Source organism: Lissotriton helveticus, chromosome 5_1 (genome assembly GCF_964261635.1).
Source record: "Lissotriton helveticus chromosome 5_1, aLisHel1.1, whole genome shotgun sequence".
NCBI lineage: Eukaryota > Metazoa > Chordata > Amphibia > Caudata > Salamandridae > Lissotriton > Lissotriton helveticus.
The window spans coordinates 787,164,750-787,188,957 of record NC_136065.1 but is presented as its reverse complement, the minus strand read 5'-3'; positions in this window follow the sequence as shown (position 1 = coordinate 787,188,957).

Sequence of the window (24,208 nt, the reverse complement as noted above, 5' to 3'; positions counted from 1 at the left end):
TGTTAAGTCCATATAAATTTTTTTTTTTTAATGCAACCTTTGTTGTGTCCATCTGTAGTGTTGTCACTGTATTACTGTATGTGTTCACAAATACTTTTCATACTGCCTCTGAGATAAGCCTGCCTGGTAATGCCAAGCTACCAAGGGGGTGAGCGGGGTTATTTTAGGAGTGTAGCCCCATACCCTGACTAAACGCAAGGGTCCCTATTTGGTCAAATGTACCTACCTCTGCCAACTAGAGACCCCCAAATCTCACATTTGTGGTCAGCGGTGTGTATTTGGACTTGCATTTGTGATTCATATACAGTGATTGGTGTACACTACTAGTGATTGTAAACCCTAACACTACCACATACTTTTTGAGAGAATTTTTTCCTTGAAACTTCTTTTCTATTTTTGATTCTTGAGAATTGTCAATCTTTTTGCTACCACGAGCAAGTCAGCATTCATTGTATTGGAAGAAGAGAGAATTGATACTTACACTGTGCCTCATCTCAAAGCTTTTTGCTAGAAATGTAAAATCTCTGTGAAAGGCCTCACCAGGAAAGAGGAATACCAAAAGGCTTTGTGGGCCGGGGTAGAATCTAGGAATGCCAGTGAGCATCCTGAGGAGCCAGTAATGGAGGCATAGAATTTAGAAGAGGAGCTCGGGGGGCCAGTGGGCCCAACTGGGGCTAAAGCACCTTCAGGGGTGGGCAGCAGTGTTTCTTCCAAGGGATTGTCCCCAGGAGAGCTGCAGGACAGAGCAAAGGAGGAGATGCATACTTATTTAGCTGCAATGTTGGCCCACCGGGTCCCTGAGAAGGATTGGGGAGTGGGCTTGTGGGGCCGCTTTGTTAGTGATGGGAGGGACACTTTGTTGGATTTACCTACAGAGGAGCAGGTGCCCATTACCCTCATGAAGAGAACCCTAATGTCCAGATTTGCGTTGACCCCAGTGTTATATAGACAAAGGTTTAGGAATTGCAGAAAACTGGACTGTACCACTTAGGTGAAATATGTGTCTTTCCTTTGCAGAGCATTGGATGGTTGGGTGAAGGGTAGGAAAGTGGATAATTTTGAGGCGCTCTATGATTTGTTTGCATGGGAGCACTTGTCAAATAACTGTTTTCCAGAGCTACACCAGCATCTTATTGATAGCAAGCTGACTAACCCTAGGAAACTTGCTGAGGAGGCGGACCACTGGGTGAGCACCTGGGTCTAGAAGGGTCATGTGGGAGACTTCACCAAAGGTGGGCAGGGTCCCCGGCAGGAGAGTGGGGGGGGCAATGGTAAACAGAGGGAGTTCCAGAAAGGGCCCCAAAGTAATCCCCAAGGGAACCAAGGTAAAGGTTCCCAGCTTCCCCCTGAGAAGAAGGCAGTGGCCCCAACAGATAAGCCTGTTCACAAGGGGCCCACAACCTGTTATAAGTGTGGTCTAGTAGGCCACTGTTCTTATGATGCTAGAGGTCCCTTGTATGGGGAGACAGCACCCAATGGTGCACCACCCTGGCAAGTGGCTGGTGTAGCCCTGGGGGAGGAGATGGGTTCCCACGGTGGGTGAGGCCACGCAGGGATGTTCATTGTCTCTTTAGGTTACTGTGAAGTGGTCACCAGGACCCAGCTGCCTGATAACACTAAAAAGTACAGGCAGTGGGTGACCATCAATGGCAAGAGGGTGGAAGCTCTTTGAGACACGGAGCAAGTGTGACAGCTGTCAGTTGTTGGCTGGGGTCTACAGAGCAGGTAGTCCTCAATGCATTTTACCCAGTTGTTGCAGCTGACAACACAGAGAGCCACTGCAAGGTGGCACAGGTTCCCTTTGAATGGGGAGGGTCTCAGGGACTCTTCAAGTAGCTGTGAGTTCAGCAATGCCTTTTGATAGTCTGTTCGGTAACAATTTGGAGAGCTCCCCTTGGGCTATGGTGGAGCGGAGAGCTCCTTTAGAGATGTTGGGTTTGCCTGAGTCGACCTGCATGACCACTCGGTCTATGGCAGCCAGTAAGGGTATTCAAGAGGACCTGGAGCCTGAGAAAATGATCCAGGTGACTGCCTTAAAGAGAAGAGGTAGGGGGCACGTGAAACCAGCCTCTGAGATTCCCACGGCCCAGGAGGAGGCAGACCCTGAGGGAGATGCCCTGGAGCCTACCGGGGAAAAGATTGCTGAACTGGGAGACCTGCCTGAGCTGACCCATTGGCAGCAGGAACGGGGTCCCTCCTGGAAGAATTCTGTTAGGAGCAGAACAAGTGCCCATCTCTTGTGGGTTTGCACAAGAAGGCTGCAAACAAGGCAGCAGGTGATCAGTCTGGATCACATTGGATCTACTGGGGCAATGGTCTCCTGTATAGTGAGCCTAAGGTTGCTGAGCCTGGGTCAGCCCGTGTGCTGGTGGTACCCCAGCGCTTCAGAGCCTTCCTACTTTGGCTGGCTCATGATGTGCCGTTAGCAGGACATTTGGGGCAAGACAAGACCTTTGAAAGGCTTGTCACCCACTTGTATTGGCCCCAAATGCGCAAGAGTTCAGACACTCATTGCAGGACCTGTCAGGCTTGCCAGGCAAGTAGAAAGAGTGGAAGGAAGCAAAAGGCTCCTCTCCAGCCATTCCCTATGGTTGGCACCCCCTTTGAAAGGGTGGGCATTGACATTGTGGGGCCTCTGGATCCCAAGACAGCCATGGGCAACAGGTTCATCCCGGTCTTGGTGGACCATGCCACCCAGCGCCCGGAAGCCATCCCTCTCAGGACAGTGACGGGCCCCGTGGTGGGACGTGCACTGATGGGGATTTTCTCCCGTGTGGGGTTTCCCAGAGAGGTGGTATCAGACCGAGGTACCGACTTCATTTCTAAGTACATGAAGTTCCTGTGGCAGGAGTGAGGTGTAACATTCAAGTTCACCACTCCTTACCACCCCCAAGGAAATGGGTTGGTTGAGAGATTCAACCGAACCCTAAAAGGCATGATTATGGGTCTGGAGGAACCTATGAGGCATAAGTGGGACGTCTTCTCACCATGCCTGCTTTTTGCATACCGTGAGGAGCCACATAAATCTCTAGGGTTCAGTCCCTTTGAGCTTCTCTATGGACACCCAGTGAGAGGATCGTTGAGTTTGGTCAAGGAAGGCTGGGAGCAATCTCCTAGGAAACCTCCCCAGGATGTATATAGCTACATGCTGGCCTTCAGGAACCAAAGTAGGTGATTCAGAAAACTCACTGAGGCGAATCTGGAAGCCAGCCACGAGGAGATGAAGTGGTGGTACAACCAGAATACCACTCTGGTAGAGCTTCAGCCTGGTCAGAAAGTGTGAGTCGTGGCCCCAGTGGAGCCCTGTGCGCTCTAGGATAAGTGGACCAGACAATATGAGGTGGTGGAGCGCAAAACCTACTTGGTGGACTTGCGGTCCCCCAGGAACCCCTTGCCGGTCCTGCATGTCAACGGCGTGAAACCCCACTTAGAGAGGTCCGAGCAACAGATGCTGGAATGGAAGAGGAGACTGAGCCTCTTCCTGACCTATTGTCCGCAACGGAGCGAGATTGGTCAGTGGATGTAGTAAACCTCTCTTCCACCCTGACCCCTGAGCAACTGAATGACTGTCACCAGTTGCTGGAAAGTTTTCTGACCTGTTCTCCCTGATTCCCAGTGTCACTGATTGGTGCGTCCATGATGTGGACACTGGGTACAGCCTTCCTGTCAAGCACACAACTTACAGGGTGACTGACAGGGTGAAAGTTTGCATCAAGGAGGAGATCTCCAATATACTTGTATTGGGGGTGATTGAGTCCTCCAACAGTCCTTGGGCCAGCCCAGTGGTCTTGGTCCCAAAGGCTGCTGCACGGGGTGTCACACCAGAGCTGAAGTTCTGTGAGGACCACCGAGGGCTCAATTCAGTCACCAGGACTGACGCATACCCCATCCCCAGAGCGGAGGAGCTCATTGATTGTTTAGGGTCTCCCCGGTTTCTCATCACGTTTGACTTAACGTCTGGGTACTGGCATATCGCCTTGATTGATGGGGTAAGAGAGAGGTCAGCATTATCCACACCAGATGGGCAATACCAATTCCAGGTTATACCTTTTGGGATGAAGAATGCCCCTGGCACCTTTCAGAGGTTGGTCAACCAGGTGTTGGCTAGACTGGAAGAGTTCAGTGCAGCCTACCTGGATGACATTGCAGTGTTCAGCGCCAGTTGGGAAGAACATCTGCACCACCTCTGGGAAGTGTTGATGGCACTGCGGAGAGCAGGCCTCATGATCAAGGCGAGTAAGTGCCAGATCGGGCAGGGTTCCATGGTGTACTTGGGACAACAGGTTGGGAGCGGCCAGGTGACGCCCCTACAGCCCAATATTGAGGCCATTCTGGCTAGGGAATCCCCCATGACCCAGACAGAGGTGAGAGACTTTTTAGGACTCACTGGGTATTACAGGAGGTTTGTCAAGTGGTATGGCAGCATTGCTGCACCCTTGACCCAGATGACTTCCAGGAAGCAGCCCAAAGGAGTAATTTGGACTGACACCTGTCAGAGAGCTTTTGATGCACTGAAGACTGCCATGTGCACGGCGCCCATGCTCCTGGAAACCAACTTCTCAAAAGAGTTTATCGTTCAAACAGATGCTTCAGAGCATGGTGTGGGGGCTGTTTTGTCACAGATAAATAAGAAGGGCCTAGATCAACCTGTAGCCTTAATCAGTAAGAGGTTACTTCCACTGGAACAGAGGTGGAGTGCAATTAAGCGTGAGGCACTTGCTGTGGTATGGGCACTGAATAAGTTGAGACCATACCTGTTTGGGACTCACTTCCGGGTTCAGATAGACCACAGGCCCCTCAGATGGTTGATGCAGATGAGGGGTGAAAATCCAAAGCTGTTGAGGTGGTCTCTATCCCTACAGGGGATGGACTTCACGGTGGAACACAGCCCTAGTACAGAACACACCAATGCTGTTGGTCTGTCCAGATTTTTCCACCTTAGTGTTGAGAACTCCCAGGAGGTAGGGTAGTTCTCCCCACATTTCAGCTGGACGGGACACGTGTTAGACATGGCACCTTTGACGTGGGTCTCACTTCCATTTTTTTGCTGTTGCCTCTCATGTTTTTGCTGGTTTCAGATGCTTTTGGGCACTGTGCCACTGCTGTTCCTAGCCCCACTGCAAGTGCTCCTTATGGTAAAATTGATATATGGATTAGTAACTCCATGATTGGCTGGTTTGGTTTACTTGTCAGACATTAGTACAGTTTGCTGTGTGTGCTATGGGCTAGTAAATCAAATGCTGCTGGTGGGCTTGCAGCACTGATTGTGCCACCCACCGGAGCAGCTTGTAAGCTGTGTCTCAGGTCTGCCATTGCAGAGCCTGTGTGCAGTCTGGTACTGCCATGTTGACTGGGCAAGTGCACCCACTTGCCAGTCGCTAAAACCTTCCCTTTTCTACATATTAGTCACCCTTATGGTATGCCCAAGTGCAGGGTGCATTGTAGGTAAAAGGTAGGACATGCCCTGATGGCGGTGGCATGTCCAAGTAGTGAATTACAGCCATTTTCATTTTTCACTATTGCAAGGCTACTTGTTCCACATAGGCCAGAATGGGCAGTTTGATTATAACATCTTATAATCCTAACTGACTCAGGGAACTAGATAGAAATTCGAGTTTAGTATGCCTGAACTCAGAATGATAAAATACATATTTTAGTGAAGTTGGTTTTAACATTCTGTGTTTGAAAATACCACTTTTAGAAAGTAGGTATTTTCTTGCCTTACTTTCCAAGCCTGCCTCTGCTAGGTTTTGTATTTCTTGTCTGGAGTTTGAGTGACAGGGGCTGGAGGATTCCAGGAGACTGGTTGAGTCAGCACAGGGCTCAATAGAGAGATCTACATGCAGATGGAAGGGAGGAGTTGCACATGGGACCTGAATGGGCTGTGCCTTTCCTCCACAATGCTGGCTCAATGCTGGCTCCACCTCCTGTGGTGCGTAATATGTCCCTGGCCTACACTGTCATAGGAAGAGAAGGAATCCTGTAAAGTGGGTTTTATCCCATACGACAAAACATGTGTTGGCAGGACCTGGAGAAGAATATTATAATTAAAATACTCTTGTTGTATACAATATGCCTACCTTTCTTAATTGGATATAAATACATATGTTGGTGTGATAGGATTATCTTTACGCCTTCTAGAGGTGTTGACAGGGGTGGGCGTGTGTCTTATGGTCTGTCTTTTCCTCCTTATGCTCGTCCGACTTTGTCTTCTGAGCAGTGTGCGTAGAAATTTGGACATTGGGCTGCCCATTGTCCGGTATTGTCCGGTATTGCGTGCTCAGCAGTATCCACGTGGACTGGGACAAATGAGAAATCGTTCAGGATATTCAGGGCCAAGAGGAAGCACAGATGATCGTGCTAGATCGTGCTAGATTTGATACTAATACGCGTGGACAGAATGGTTTTAACACTTTCTATAGATGGAACCAATATCAAATGTCTGATTATTTGCCGTCTGATTTGAAGGATTCTGCTTATGCATAGGACTGCCTAGGATGGGGTAAGGAATCAGTTGAAGTTCCAGCAGATCAGAAGGGCCCCTATGTTACAGAACATGTTTTGGGTTTGACTGATCGGTTTCTGGTTGATACAGGAGCTACTCGTAGTGCCTTATCTAAACAATTGGTTCCAAGGGCTCCCGTGTCTGGCTTAACCATTACATCAATAGGTTTCGATGGAACACCTTCCCTTAGCCCACTGTCACAACCCCTTGCATTTCATGTTGACAAATTTACGGCTCCATGTCCACTTTTGCTTGCAAGGAATACACCCGACAATATTGTGGGTCTTGATATGCTCAAGTATTTCAGGGCTATGATACGATGTTCTCCAGAAGATGTATGTGTTATTTTGAATGACAACTATCCCGTCATTGAGAGATCTTGTCTTGTAAAAGAGGACATTGCATTAACTTCACTCCCTAGTACTTTGTGGGCTACTTCAGACAGCGATGTAGGGCAAATGGTTATTCCACCAGTACATATTAGTGTCAAGGAGGGCGCTACAGGATGTATGAAGTTACAACGCACACTTTTACAACGCACACCTTTACAACGCATTTTTTACAACGCAACATCCATTATAACGCATTCCATTACAACGCATGCCATTACAACAAATTTTTTTAAACTACATTTACAACGCATTCCATTACAACGCATACTACCTTTACAACGCATACCATTACAACGCATTACATTACATTGCATGTTTGGTAAGTATTGGATAGTGTAGGGGTAACATTTACTATTCTAACTCCAGGGGGTGCAACAGTAGGGTAAGTGTTGGATAGTGTAGGGGTAAAAAATTACATTCTAAATCCAGGGGGTGCAACAGTAGGGTAAGTGTTGGATGGTAATGTTATGCGTTGTAATGGTATGCGTTGTAATGACTGAGTTGTAATGACATGCGTTGTAGTGGTGTGCGTTGTAGTGTCATGCGTTGTAATGGTTGCGTTGTAAATGCATGCGTTGTAATGGATGTAGCGTTGTAAAAGTTTCGTTGTAATGGTAGTGCGTTTTAAAAGTTGCGTTGTAAAGGTTGTTTACCGGCGCTTCATTGCCACGCTTGCCTCAATACAACATTTCTCAAGAATGCGAAGAAGCACTTGTACGCATTGTCCATGATTTAATTGAAGTGGGGGTTGTGGAAGAAGTTCCTTATAATATTTGCAACAGTCCTATTCTTCCCATTTTGAAAAAAGACACTGACGCTAGGATTTATAGATTCATTATTGATTTGCGAGAAGTTAATAAGAATATAGTACCACAATACCCCGTGGTTTCTGACATAATGACACCTCTTACCTTAGTTCCTCCGATAGCAACTACATTCACTGTGATTGACCTCAAGAATGCTTTCTTTTCAATTTCTATTCATCCTGATAGCCGATATTTGGTCGGCTTCACTTTGAACAATCGATCTTACAGATTTTGTAGAATTCCTCAAGGGTATACTGAGAGTCCTAGTATTTACAGTCGAGCATTGAAAAGACAACTTGATTATTTCACTTTGCCTAAAGGAGTGGCTCTCATATAATATGTCGATGACATCTTATTGGCAGCCGATACGCCTGAACAGTGTGAAAAATGTACTTTGTCTTTGCTTTCTTTTCTTGCTTCACACCACCACAAAGTTTCACGGAAGAAATTGCAATATTGTAGACTGAAGGTTACCTACTTAGGTCACCTTCTGTCTAAGGAGGGGCGTGCACTTACACCAGATTGCATTCAAGCAATTTTAGACACACCGGTGCCTTGTACTCAGTAAGATGTCCGTGCATTCATTGGTTTTACTTCTTTTTGTAGGCAATGGATATTAGGTTTTTCACACATTGTTAAACCCTTGCTGGCACTTCTGACCAAAGACACTCCAATGCCCCTTCCATGGACGACTGAATGCTAGAATGGTTTTTGTCAGTTACATCAAGCTCTGTGCTCTGCACTAGTGTTAGGCACTCCAGATTATACGAAGGCTTTTACACTCTATGTACATGAGAAAGATGGGTGTGCATCGTCAGTCTTAGTACCGACATACGGTGACAAGCAGTGTCCCTGTGCATATTTTTCAGCTGTTCTTGATCCTGTTGCTCGTGCATTGCCTGGGTGCTTCCGTTAAGTTGCTGCTGCAGCTGTGTCCATGCGTCAGAGTGCGGGGATAGTTTTGTCACATAAATTGTTGGTGCTAGTACCCCATGCGGTCGATGCCCTTTTGAACCAGACTAAGATACAACACTTGACTAGTGCTCGCTTGACAGAATACGAATTGACATTGTTGGCCCCTCACATTACCCTAAAGAGATGTGCGACTTTGAACCCAGCTACTTTGTTGCCATAGCCAGCGACTCAGACTCAGTCACAGGAGTCTCTAGATTGTATATTCCTTACTGAAGAACAGACAAAGGGTTGCGTCGATTTGCAGGATACGCCCCTTTCAGATGTAGATGGGGAACTATAGCTTGATGGGTCCTGTTTGAAGTTACCAGATGGCACGACCTCAGCTGCATATGCAATTACGATACTTCAGACAGTAGTGGAGACAGCTCGTATACCACAGAAGTCAGCTCAAGCAGCTGAGCTAATAGCTTTGACACAAGCGTGTGAACTTAGCACTGACTTGTGTGTGAACATCTATACAGCTAGCCGCTATGCTTTTGGAGTGGCCCATGATTTTTGCCTGCTTTGGAAGGAAAGAGGCTTTCTTACATCCCATGGGATGCAGATAATGCATGGAGAACTAGTGCATAATCTTTTGACTGCACTGATATATCCAAAGACAATAGCTATTGCTAAGTGTAGCTCACACAAGAAAGTGACTGATAAGACAGGACAAGGCAATGCCTTTGCAGATCGCACAGCCAGTGAGACTGTGATGCAACAAAGCATTACATCTATGTACAGAGTGAAGTCACAAGCTGAACGTTGGCATGATGCTAGACAAGAAGTGCTAGACATACAGAGATCTGCTTCTGTGGAAGAACTTGAGCAATGGTCTAAAGAGGGGATTTTGGATGATGAAGGCTGTCGGCGCAATAAAGAAATGGATAAGTGGAAAATGCCTATAGCCTATGGTTTAGATGGCACATGGGCCGGCACATGTTGGAGCTTCAGCAATAACGAAATTGCTTACGCACGTTTGGGAGCACCCAGAAATTGCCGGCACAGCTAAAAGGATAGTACAGTCCTGTTTGATCTGTTGGCAGTACAATCCTGGTAAAGGGACATGGACTCCTAAAGGAGGGTTTGCTACACCAACCGCACCTTTTGAAGTTTTTCAAATGGATTATATCCAACTTGAACGTTGCAATAAATTGAAGTATGTTCTAGTGGTGGTATGTGCCTTCAGTAAATGTATAGAGGCATACCCTACAAAGGATAATACGGCTCTCACCACGGCAAAGGTGCTTTTAAAGGAATTCTTCCCTAGATTTGGTGTTTGCATACTTTTGTGGAGTGACAACGGACCTCATTTATTGGGCAAGTTGTTGAGAAAGTCCTGAAAGGATTAGGGATCAAACAGAAGTTCCATGCAGTCTTTCACCCACAATCAGCAGGATTAGTGGAGAGGTATAACGCTGCTTTGAAATTGAAATTAGCTAAAATACTGGCTTCCACGTCTTTGAAATGGCCTGATGTGTTGCCCTTGGCATTGTTGTCTATTAGATCGGTGCCACGTTCACGATCTGGGCTTACACCATATGGGGTGGTATTTGGGAGACCGATGAACATTTGGGGAGTTCCTAAGCCAAGCCCCATACATGATGTACCATGTGTTCTGATGAGTGACTATACAGCACAGTTGACTGACAATTTGATTTCTATTCATCAACAGGTTCGAGAAGCTCTTCCTGACAGTGCCACAGGTGAGACCCATGAAGTCCGACCTGGAGATCATGTGATGATAAAAGTCTTCAAGAGGTCGAACAGCCTGGAGCCCAGGTGGCGAGGACCGGAACAGGTGCTCCAAGCTACGAGGACAGCGGTTTGAGTGATGAACAGGAAGAACTGGGTTCAGAGCACTCACTGCAAGCGAGTGTCACCTATCTTGGTGGAACCTGCTGTGCTGACTGACCATCAAGAGATTCTGGAAACTGAGAAAGGCCACGCCATATCACCTGACGAATCTGAGGAAGTCTTCCCGGACCACACAATCCCTGGAGTATCCCGATACCAACTGAGACCACGGAAAGAGCCTGCATTGTTGAAAAAAACTGGTTGAGCTACCATCCTGGGTTTGTGAAACAGACCTGATGTGGCAAGGGGGGGATCAGTCCTACATACTGACACCTGTCTTGACCCTCGGTGAAGAAACCAATAGCTGCACACGACTTTAGAGCTCCAACGATTGATTCAACAATGAAGTGATCATGTCTGCAGGGAGATCAACTGTTGCTAAGATCTGTAAAAAAAAGGCCATATGTGCTGTAGGATTTGTTGTTGTTATGGTAGTTGTAGCAGTGACAACCTGGTTTGTTGAGAAAGTGGCTCCTGCTCGACAGCTTCTGATCACCACTACCCCAGTACCAGCTGAACATCATTACTTTACGCTTCCATACCATGAGCAAAATCATCGACAATCCTACCTGAACAACACGTTTATTCAAATGTTACATCATACGCACAATCCCGCAAATACTACTGACTTTTGTGTCTGTGCGATGATACCTGCTCACCAGAAGAAGGGAGGAACACCTTTTATTCCTCTTCCTTTCTCACATAATGGTTCTTGCCAAGCCTGGTTTGCGCTTTTGTTTGCTTCTGAAAAGGCTAACATCTCAAGGATGACAGTAGGACAGATTAATTATCATCTCAAAAAAGTGTGTTATCCAGATAAAGATGGTTATCCTCGAGCTGAAGGGACTAAACGGGAATGGGAGGAGTATCAACCTGAAAATATTTCCACGCCATATGTTTTCGCAAAAATGAGAACTATTAAGAACAATGGACCATTTGTGATTTCTGTTACTAGAGCTAAAGCAGACTTGTGTATAGGCAGTGTTGGGAGAATTCCAGTAGGAAGAAGTGAGTGTACTGTGGTTCTGACTATTGAAGGTGCCATAACAGTAGCTTCATATCCTCACATAATACCTACTTTGTCTGTGGTAACAAGGGATTGGAATATGCTATGTGTCCTTTCTGTTGCCCCCTGCGTTTCTGACGCCTGCATCATTTAACAAGGATTTCAAACTGTACAATGATATTTCTAAGAACAGATATAAGAGGACAACAAGCACTGATGAAGTGGACCAGACTGACACCACCTTGCAACAATACGTTGATTTCAATTTGGGTTTGTTTTTCTTTGTGGGTGCAGCATTAAATAGCAGAAAGATAAGACAATTGACTCGTGTTGTGGAAGCTGTTACAAATCAGACAGCTATGGCATTTGGGAACATTACAGGAGAGCTGCAAGTTGCGAGGATTGTAGCACTCCAAAATCATATGGTTTTAGATGTGGTTTTAGCTGATCGAGGTGGTGCATGTCGCATCATCGGTAGTAGTTGCTGCGTCTACATTCCGGATCACTCTCCTTCAATGTTTGATGCAATCTCTAAACTGCATAGGATTGCTGCTGAAATTCACCGAGAGACTGGCACCTGGACTTTCGCCAGCTGGTTTTGGACATTGTTTGCTACCTGGGGCTGGAAACTATTGACCATCCTATGTGTAATACTAGTAATACTATTTACATGCTGTGTATGTATACAATGTGGTCCAATGCTTTGCTCCGTCTGCATGCTGAATAAAGAGATTACCGAAATGATGCAAATAAACGTACAAGATGTGAATCCAGATTACCCTAAATGAACAAATGTCTTCAGCTAATGCTAAAAGGATCATCTGTTGTAATTTGGCAGCGATCGGGTTAGCATTTAGCTGAACCCAACTTGTTTTCGGCAGCCATCTTGTCGCCCATGTGCTCACCATGTGCTCTGTCCTTCCTTGCTGTCGTTTTCTCTTGTACTCTGCTTATGGACAGACTATATTTAGACTCTGCTACTCTGCACATGCGCAGAAGACATTGCAACTGTTCACATATGTCTTAGTCTGTAACTTTCAGGGTATGTTTACCGCAATTAGCAAACTGCTAAGCTCCGCCCTACTGTTGACTGTGCATTTCTGTATGACCTTTTATGTATGTAAACCTTCTCTTCTGTATACTTGTACCGCCTTCTTCTGAGCCCCTGTGTGGGTATAAAAGGACCATGTTCCTTCTGTTCAGTGTGCTACTTCATACGCTACCGAAGGGTGTTGTGTGAATGTAGTTCCACACCAGAGGTTAATAAATACTTTGTTTTAGATTCAAGTTTCCTTGCCAACTTCTATTCTATTGGTCTGAGAACTTGTGCAGAGAAGGGAGAACCCCTAGCACTGTAGGGACTAGCTGAGGCTCACCACAACATGCCAACTAGAGACCCCCAAATCTAATACCGTACAGCTCAGGTGAGGTGTGGACCAAATGGGAAGCTGTCTGAAGTAATTAGCCTAAAAAAAGCAGTTCAGCAAGGTTTTATCCTGGCCCACTTTTACTTATTTTACATTTGAACAACATCGGTTTTTATCTGGTGAATGGCTGTGGTGATGTTCCTGTGGTCAAAGGACCCCTTGTCCCTGTGCGGTTTCACACAAATGATGCAGTCATATTGACTCACACTCCAAGGGCATTGAGCTAATTGGTTTTATCTTTTACTGATTTATTTAGCAGTTACAATCTGTGTATTAACTTTTCCAAATCCCAGATAATGTCCTGTGAATCTAGCAGTTTCATCATATGTGCTTCTACTATGGATAATAACGACTAACAGAAGTCCCAGTTTTTTCATACCTAGGTTTCTTTTTGGTACTGCCTCTACTTGGAGACCAATATTTCTGGACAATGTCAGAAATGTAACCAATCAATTGGATCCCTACTTGTTCTGAAGGTTAGCTGAGTAACCTATCATCCCCTTACTTTAAAACTCCAGCGCATACCTATTCCAAACTATGGGGAAGGGTTTAGAGTTATTTCAATACCTCATTCTTACAAGTTAAAGAGAATTGCTCTTGCAGGTGTCTTCTCTCCTTGCCATCTCGCGCTACACATTACCTCTGTCATGAATAACCTGGTCTTAACTACCTGGAGGATCTGTTAAACTTGGGTCTTCAATATTATGGATCTCTCTTTGTTTGAACTCCCATGCAACCCTTAAACATTCAAATATCAGAGATTACTGGACTTGTGATAAAGGAATGACTATTCCTCGTCTGTCATTAGTCAAAGTAAATTTACAGAAGTTGGGTCGCCTGTCTTTGTTCAAGAACGCCCTATCAATTATGAAGAAAGATAAACCATGGATAAAAGGAACTTCCTAGAATTCTTGCATCTTAATAGAGTCAAAATCAAACTGAAAAATAGGACTGTAGGTGATATTTTATTTTACATTCTTGTAGAGAGATTGTGCTTTACCTGATACTGGTACCGGGAAATTGGGAGGGAGCTTGACTTTTTAGATATGGATCTGGCATTATTCTGAACTTACTGTGTTGTCCTTTACGACAATGTCTTAGGCATTTGAAAAATGTTTTCTTGATTGATTGACTGAAATGGATTTTTTGTGAAAGACGCTGTCTGATCCCAACTCCCTCCTGGAGTCCACATAAAAGAATAGGCAGAGAATGGTTGTCCACACTTGCAGAGTGCACAAGGCTGCAGTAGAATACCCAGCATTTAGAGAAGCAATTTAGGATGAGATACAGAATTACTGTAAGGACAATAGATCCTCCGTATTGATATATGGGAGACCTTCAAGATATTATACTTGGGTACTACCTCATAATAGTGGCTTGGGGAAGGCCTGCCTTGGCAGGCAAGATCGATGGACAGAAAGGAATTGTCAGAGACTTGGAGAAGAGAGGGGATGGTACTCTTACAAAGCTAGGCAGTGGTAGATAGCGAAGGAGAGACTGAGATGCTTTAACTTTAAGGATTACCTGACAAAGGCTCACAATGAATATGAAAAAAGGCACCTCAGGTCTGGCAGCCAAAGTCAAGTGTAAAGGTAACATCTCCATACTGCATGCCAAGAGAGAAAGATGGGAAGATTGTGTACTCGCAAGTGGATATTGAAAAAATGTGTGTGCACTGTTATTCTGGGCTATGTGGCTTGGGGGGGAGGGCAGAAGCAGATAGGGATACATGTGCTCAAGTTGAGGTTGCAGATCTGACATCTTTGACCTCAGAATTAGTTGATAATTTAGGAGCAGATATAGCTGAAGTGAAAGTTAATACTGCACTCAAATAGGTTGCTAAAAAGAAAATACCCAGCCTAAGGATTTCCAGTTGACCTTCATGCTATATACATAGACCTCTCGGTTCCACGAGTGGATGACTACAACACAGTGCTGTGCAAGAGATCACAACCCCCTATGGTGAGCGAGGCTGTTGAGTCTTGCTACTCCATGGTGGCCAAACCCAGCAGTAGTAGTGTCCTACTGATCTGTGTTGTTTCTCAACACCGATTATAAAATTGTGAGTAAAATATGATGTGCTCATGGGATGATTAAACTAACTCTGGACAATAATGTTTTTTCCATAATGAGGATTGGTACAGACTATGTCAGGAGGTGGCTATGGGTTAAAAAATGTCATGATCATTGCAAACCTTTACATGGGCTATTTCGAACAAATACACATCTAGACTCATGGACTGAACAGGACATATATTATATTGGGCTAGGTACATAGACAACATCATTCTTATATGGACAAGAATTCAATTGTCTTTAAAAGACTTTTTCACATGTTTAACTAATAATGACTGCAACACTTAATTCACTACCAACTACAGCAAGACAACTATAGAATCTTTAGATATGCCACTGTATAGTCAGAACAACCGTCCAAATTCTAAACTTTACTGCAGACCAATGGCATGCAATTCCGTACTTCATGCAGACACTGGACAGCCAAAATCACAAGTTCCAGTTATCCCACTGGGTGAGATTGCCAGACTCAGACAAAACTGTAGTCAGGATGAAGTCCTCTTTAAAGAATTGCAAAATATGGAGAAGAGAATTTAGGCAAGAGGCTACTCCCTGGAACTCCTGGGAATTGCCACACGTAAGATCATGCAAAAAGAACAATTGATGGATGAAATGCTGAACAATGTCAAACACTCACTCCCAGTCAAGTGAGACATTTGGGCCTAAATCCATTTTTTTTCACTTACCGCACCATTCTAGTTTGGGCCCAGCCATATGCAAATCAGTCTTGACCCTGCTCCCCATGGGAACAGTTCAGCACAAACTGCCGGGCAAGGTCCTCCCTTGACTGACTGGAAACAAACATTCTATGGCTAGTTTCGGGGAATCATCCCTCATCAGTCAGGATAGCTTGAATCCAGTAGCATTGCGACCACAGGACCACGTCTAGGCGTAGCTGTCCCATTTGGGGTGACAAATGCTATTAGCCATATAGCTTACTCATATAAGGTTACAATCTTCGTGACTGATACAAGACGAAAACTCAGTGTACCATTCATGTCTGTCGACCACTCCAGTAGAGGTCTCACCATTGATGTGTAGAGCAGTTAACACGGATTGTATGATGGTCATTAAGTACAGATCCCAAATATAGCTATATAACATACAAAGTGAAATTTAAGGAAGTTTACATAGTAGAGTGAAGGAAATCTCCACATAAATACATGATATGATATAAATATGATAAGATCATTGTGTTGTATAAAGACATTTCCTAAGACAACATTAAAGGACTACATGAAGTTCCCTGTCTTGGTTGAGACTGTGGTCCACTGCCCCAAGTTTGAAAATTCAGATTACTTCCACACTTTTGAGAGCCAGTTCTCTGTTCCCACCCCATGGGTATGGTTTCACATATGTTATTGCATGGAATTTCAGATCCAGAATTTCTTTAAGGTTGTGTGCGGTCATATAGTGTTTCACAATGGGATAAGTCGTATCCCCATTTCTGACCACAAGTATATGTTCTTTTATGCATTCTTTAAGAGTTCTAATATATTAAGTTACATTGACATATAATTTAATACACTACATATTTGATGTTACAATTGATAAATTCCATAATGCTATGTTCCACAATTCTATGTTCCTCATAGGTGTTGTAAAGGAATGTGTTCATTTTGTCAACTGCATATCTGCACACACTACAATTGCCACACTTGTAAAAACCATGACTCTGATTTGCCAACCATATTGTGCTCAATCTGTGTTGGAAGACTGCATAAAGCTTTGACAGACCTAGTCTCTGATGGTTTGTGCCCTACACTGTACTACATGGGGATTCTTATTAAGGATGTTCATGAGTGTAGCATCTGAAGTTAAGACATGTTAGAATTATGATAGGCATTTTTTATTGTTGTATTTTTTTACCAAATGTTTTGAATTCATTTTTAACAAGTCAGTCATAGGGTGAGTCCTTTAGTGAGGAATACCAACTAATGATCCTATTATTAATTTTCATTTTTAGTGTCAGCACATAAGTCAGCTAAATTCTTTTGGTCGAAATCATGTTCTAAAATGAAGTAAACTGCTTGCCATTTCGAACCATAATAATCATTGTTCAAAACTAACTTTTTCCTACTGATTTATTTAGTATGCTTTAAAGAATATTTAATTCTGTTTGGGTCTTACTTCCTTTTCTCTCCGGTACATGTCTTGTGGTTTCAGTTCACTTTTCCCCAGAACACAATGCTGTCACACAGATACAGCCTACACACACAGCATTGTGTTTTTTTTCTTTTTTCATTTTACATTTTGGCAGTCCTGTCAGTTGTTGTTCTAGTAGTGCTGTAGTACTTGGCATGTGTAAGAAGCATTAAATGTCTGCTATGGCAGTCTCTCTGATTCACTTTTAAGTTCTGCTTGTGCCATCAACAGCATGCAATGCATGTAACTCGTGTGTAATGGACATATTTCATTTGTCAGCTTCAATCAATCAATCAATCAATCAGGGATTTATAAGCGCACTACTCACCCATGAGAGTCTCAAGGCACTGAGGGGGGGGGGGGGGGTATGTGGCTCTGTTCAACCAAAGAGCAAGGACTTGAGAGTCTTCCTGAAGGTGTTCAGGGAGGAGGCGCATCTGATGTCTGCCAATAACTTGTTCCAGGTCTTGGCTGCAATGTGAGTGAACAATCTTCTGCCTGCTCTGGCCTTGTGGATGCGCAGGGTTTTGGCCAGTGTGAGGTTGAACGAGGACAGTTTTGTTTTGGTACGTGGAAGTTTATTCTGTCGTTGAGGTACTTGGGTTGGTTGTTGTGTAGGCATTTGTAGGCATGCATGAATATTTTGTAGGTGATTCTCTTTGCCACAGGGGGCCAGTGGAGATTCCGGAGGTGTTGGCTGATGTGTTGGTGCCTGGGGATGCCTCGGACTGTTCTGTATTGTTTGGAGCTTGCTAAATAGGGAATTGTTGATGTCGGCATAGAGTGTGCTGCCATAGTCCAGTCTGCTGATGATGAGTGCGTGGGTGACTGTCTTCCTTGACTCAGGGGGATCCATTTGAAGATCTTGTGGAGGATGCGGAGGGTGTTGAAGCAGCTGGAGGTGACAGCGTTGATCTGTCGGTTCATGGCGAGGGATGAGTTGAGTATGATGCTGAGGTTTGTGGCGTGGTTTGAGGGTTTAGGGGACTTCCAAGGGCTGTGGGCCAGCAGATGTTGTCCCATGCTGAAGGCGTTTTTCCAAGGATGAGGACTTCAGTCTTCTCGCCATTGAGTTTTAGGCAGCTTTTGGTCATCCAGACTGTGACTTCTTGCATTCCTCTCTGTAAGCTGTGTTATGAGGTGATGGGGTCTTTGGTGAGGGTGAGGATGAGCTGGGTGTCATCAGCGTAGGACATAATGTTAAGGCTGTGTTGACAGATTATGGCTGCGAGGGGGCCGTGTAGATGTTGAAGAGGGTTGGGCTCAGAGATGGCCCCTGTGGGACCCCGCAGGTGATTTCCAAAGAGGTGGAGAGGAAGGGCGGTAGTCTGATCATTTGGCTTCTTCCGGTGAGGAACGAGTGGATCCAGTGTAGGGCAGTTCCTTGTTTGCCGGCGTTGTGTAGTCTGGCGACTAGTGTCCGGTGAGAGACAGTGTTGAAGGCCGCTAACAGGTCAAGGAGGATGAGGGCTGTGGAGTGGCCATGGTCCAGGAGGGTGCGGATGTGGTCCGTGGTGACGAGTAGGGCGGTCTCGGTGCTGTGGTTGCTTCGAAATCCGGATTGGGACGGGACGAGGAAAGCGTGCTCTTCGATGAATCAGCTTGGTCTCACTTATGTTGTTTTCATATATGTTTACTACACACGGCCTTGAAAAAGTCCAATTCGGGATAAGACGCATGTAAGCTGATGATCATGTACTTGGTTGGAAGCGAGTAAACGCAATAAAGATGACAAAAATATATCATATGACAGTAGACTTATGGACTGACTTTTCTTGTTATTTTTCCTCAAACTGTTTTATTTAAACAAATAGTTGACGTTCTCCCGCACATAGTTTTACAACCCCAGTCAGTTTCATCTTATCTGAAATTATTAGTGACAACACTTTGCTAGAACCCTGGAGAGTAACACACCTGAGGGACAGGGACTATACCTTCTCATTCGGCTCTCATGACACCCACTCATGTATAGATTTTTTTCTGATGGCGGCAACACTTGTGAGTGACCTGGTGGAAGCTTCTATCTTTCCAAACAGCACCTCTGATCATCATGATCTAATCATTGTAGACTTGGACCTTAACCTCTTGCAACCTCCCCCAGCCAATGACACATTAACGCAACCCATTACAAGGACTGATTGAGAAATGCCGGTTATAACAGTATTTGCACCAGTATTTGGAGGACCTCACTGAGACAGTTTCCTGCAAATACCATGGCCATCAGGGAAGGCCACGGTTCAGTGGAAGACTGATGATAGAAGCAGAAGATTTTAAAAAGGTGGTCAATGCAGGTTGACTGCCCTTACACAGCAGCTGAATATGCATATTATTTAGTACTGAATTCGGCTCTCATCAGAGATAAATTAAAGTCAAAATATGACCTGAATTCTCATTACATGGCACAAGTAGAATAGACACTCTTTAGACTGAAACAGAGGCTCTATGACAGGGGTGAGAAGGTGGGACAGATGCTGGTTGCACAATTGATGCAGTTACATGCATGCTGCACCATTTGAGCTATCAGGACTGCTCATAATGAACTACTGACTGATCCATCTGACACCCTCTGGAAATTCACTACTTTCTGCCAACTTGTATGTTCCTCAAAACAGGGGACACTGTGCTACGGAAACTATAGTTCATTTGCAGACTCACTTTACTGATGCTTAAGCAAGACCAAGCCACTATACTTGGGGGCTGTATAAGTGACAGAGAAATAGCACAGGCAATAGGAATTTGGAAACAGTGAAGGCGTTGGGAGATGATGGTTTCATGATAAAACTTTACCAAATAACCAAACCTTTACCATTACCATTACCGGACAACAGTTCCGGGTAAACTCCACCAACAAGGCTCCTCTACCACAATTTAATAGGTCACTGATTTTTCTGTTACCCAAACTGGGTAGGGACCCCATCAACTGTGCCAACCATCATCTGATATCCCTTATAAAAGCACATGTGAAGATCCTAGCGACTTACATTTCCCTTTTAATACACCCTTCACAGGTGGGGATCGTACTGAGTTGCTTTTCAGCGAACCACTTAAAAACGCTTTCCCACCTTCTCTGGCAGATACTGCAGGACAAGGATGAAAATATTCTTATCACAGTGCTAAGAAGGTAAGTGACCATGTGGAGTGATGTATCTGTTTAGTCTGATGGAGGCAATGGATCTAGGGAACGTATTCATAGACAACGTTTGCTGACCTTACAACTCCCCCTTGGCTTAGGTGACACTCGAGGGCATTGCCTCGCACTTCTTCGCTTTCATATGTGGAGCAACACAGGGTTGCCCTCTATGCCTTCTATTATTTTTTATGGCAATTGAACTGCTGGCAGCCATTATCTGCAATGCATTGAATATGTGTGGGATACTTATAGTAGAGGGCGAGCAGATGATATATTGGTGGTCCTCTCTAACCCATCACAATCAGTACTGGCCTTAATGAATGTGATTGAGCCATTCTCTGGCTTTTAGGGGTACAGAATACTGGTCAAAGTGTGAGGCTATGCCAATGACACCAGCTACCACAAAAGCACCATTAGGGGATGCATTGTTCAGTTTGGTATTCCATCCATCTAAAATACCTTGGTGTGTACCGGCATAGTGACCTAACCTATGTAGTGCTGGAAAACAGTATTGATATCACTGACAAAGTCAAAACAGAGCCTAAACTCCCAATGACCCTCTGGGGTAGAGTACAGATTATTAAAATGAATGTGATGCCTAAATATATTCTTTTTCTTGGTATATTTTTATTGTCTCTAACAGCAAAATCAATAATACATCTCAACTATGTCCCCACCCCTTGCCCTCTCTACCTAAAAAGGAGTGAGATACAATACCACTCTGTAAATGTCAAACAAATTCCAGCAGTAATACAGAAAAAAACAAGATAATCAAACACATGCAACATTGCAGACAAATTAACAATAGTACCATCTTATGGTTCAACCTCTATAGTATTTGGTTCCGTTATCGACTCATTTATGATTTGCTGAAATTGTAACTCTGACAATTCCCATACCATCCTACCATCTTGACCCTGCCAAGTACAAACCAATTTACTTCCCACCCGACATTCAGCACACATCCATCGTACATACTTCCGCAACCAGTGCTTACTAATGGGTAGTCAAGTGAGTAATTCAACATCTCGCTATACTTCTCTATGCAACCACCAGTCCCAATTCAGCGATTTTTTTTCTGCATGTTTGGCAAATTTAGTGCAAGGTACCAGCTCAGTAAACATATCTGAAATGTAGCATTGATGGGGTAAGGCAGTCAAATTGTTCAGTGTCTTGACAATGCCCTCCCTGCAGAGTTGCATCCCTGAGCATTCCCGCCTCATATGCAGTCAAGGCTGGCACAGGAAATAGTGGTGAGATGAGGTGTCAGGGAAGTCGACATTTGACGGGATAAGTTAAATTAAAAACAAGACACAATAAAACCACCTAACATGTGGTTGTCTCATCGCCGTCTCGACGATGCAGCGAGCACAAATTAAGTGTTTTTTTCTAATTTAATTCAACCTATAACTTGTTTGTCGACTTCCCCGACTCCCACCTCACTCCACCCCCGCTGCACCTCACTCCACCCCCGCTGCACCCCACTGTCCCACCGATCTTACCTGTACCGGCCAACATTGTACACACACACACACACACATATATATATATCATGCTCAGAGGGGGTCCTTTTAACTGCAACTTCATGATAATTGGCATTGGCCATATCTAAAATATTGGTCATATATATATATTATGCTGCTTGCACTCTTCATTACATATATGAATTAATCTTGCACTGCTTTAGCACATCTGCACATGTATTTTTATTAGGGTCTCGTTTTTTATCACAATGGGGGCTAACCTTTTTTAAGCACTAAGGCACTTTATATATAAAACAGGAGGAAGTGTTATGCATCATACAGGTTAAATTGTAAACTATACATGATGAGGGGTCAGTGTGGGATTTAACAACAACTTTTGTCATGTATTTTATGCATTTTTACCGCATTTTACAGTGATTGTGTTTCCTGAATGCCATAGCAAAATATTTTTATCACACGTGCAAATTAAACATGTATGCTGGATTGATGTGATATTCATGAAATGCGTAGTGTGTTTACTATGTTCACTGCTGCTGTAACACTTTTGCACTTTATAAGGAGGTAATGCCGCCCATGAGCTGTCATGTGATCAAGGCCATCTCTTCCGGCCAAAACGCGTCATGGCGACATGGTGATTGTGAAATAAATCACTCGAACGAATTTGGGTCTACTCTTGCTTTCTTTTCAAGGACTTAAGAATTAAGGGCAAGCACGCTGCTATATATATATATATAGTGGAGGTCCTTTTAACCGCGACTGCCTTTGAAAAAGAGTAAACCTCGAAGCGTGTCAGGTGACGGTTAACTGCTTTTAAAGGACGGAGTGCGTTTCAACTTGCACCAATAAATGCTTTTTATGGGGAAAGAAGTGTCTGTGGTTTCGAGTGAGGCTCAATTGTTGGACCCCCACTGAGCACGATATATATATATATATATATATATATATATATATACGAACGCCCGAACTTTCCTTTGACCCACTTGGGATTTATTTTGTTATTCAGAGACATGAGGGATACCCACTGGGGTAATATCAAGTAACGCACTACATACCCCGCAAGGCCACAGTGGTGGCCACGCCCATCAGGGCAGGGATATAACTTCGAACAGGTGCGCGAACAAATAACTTTCATCTCTCTTTACAAGTACGCCGCGGACGAAGGGAGCAGTCCCGAAACGCGTTTGGCGTTTGATCTTCAAAGCAGACTTCGGAATGTGACCCTGTGTGCAAGCTGCCATTAAAATTGAGTTGAAGCAGAAAAAGGACTATATATATATATATATATATATATATATATATATTACCTACTGGCGGTCGCCAGTAGGTAGTTATAGTTAGGATTGATTTCCATAGGAAATCCGCAACATTCTATTGGGAATAACTTTGGCGCCGGTGGACGAATCTTCGCAAATGTCTCAAAGAAGATGGCCCGCTCCGCTCTGCTCCTTCCCTGAAAGTTTGGGGGGGATTCGTCAAGCGGGGGCCGAGATAAAAGGGGGGTCCCAAAACGTGTTTTCCCCATGTTAATTTCCATAGGGCGGTTGGACTCACTTTTAGCCCGAATGGCTGAATGGATTTCCACAAAACTTGGCAAAATTGTAGGGGCTGGTAGCCCGATGTGCCTTTGCTATGTCTCAAGATATGTGCTCCAGTGGATTTTGAGTAATTTAGGTTCAAAAAAATATATATATCTGGGCGGAGCCTAACTACACATCTGATCTGATTGGCTGTCAGCACTTCATCCAAGAAGTGTTGGCAGCCATCTTGGGACCAATATACATGATAGCACCTCATTAAAAAGCATTGTAGTTAATAGAGGGTTTTTATGACTTTAGTTACATTATAAATCATTTGTTGATGGTACCATACTCATTTTAGGAATTGTGGTGTGTTCTAAGGTGATTTTACCATGTGAAAAAGCCTTCTGCTGTGATATCATGAATCATGTTTGACAGAAAACTAATATCTCATGATGTTCCCACAGTGGTTTGGAAGGGGATCTATAAGCTAAACTGAAAGCATATTTTCTGTAAACTCACATTATCTTTCTCAGTCATGTGAGAATGAAGTCTGACATTCTCAGTAAAACATGTACATCCAACAAGGACAGAGACTGTCAGTTGATTCCTTTGTGTTCTACTGCAGCCTCCTAGAGTGTTCTAAAGAACAACTAGAGCGCTAACAGTCCTACTTATTACAAAGGTATAGCACACCTGAAGCCATCGTGATGGGAATAAAGTGGTAACTCTTAAAACATTTAATTTAAAAAGGAACAAAATGAGGGGGTATATTATGCCATAGAAAGTATTATTAGTGCTGCAAAAAGAAAAATTAGGGCACATTTTGAGTGACTTCTCAAATCCTCTTCAATTTCATTAAAGACATTCTGACATGCAGACTGAAACATGCACTTTGAATACCAGCAG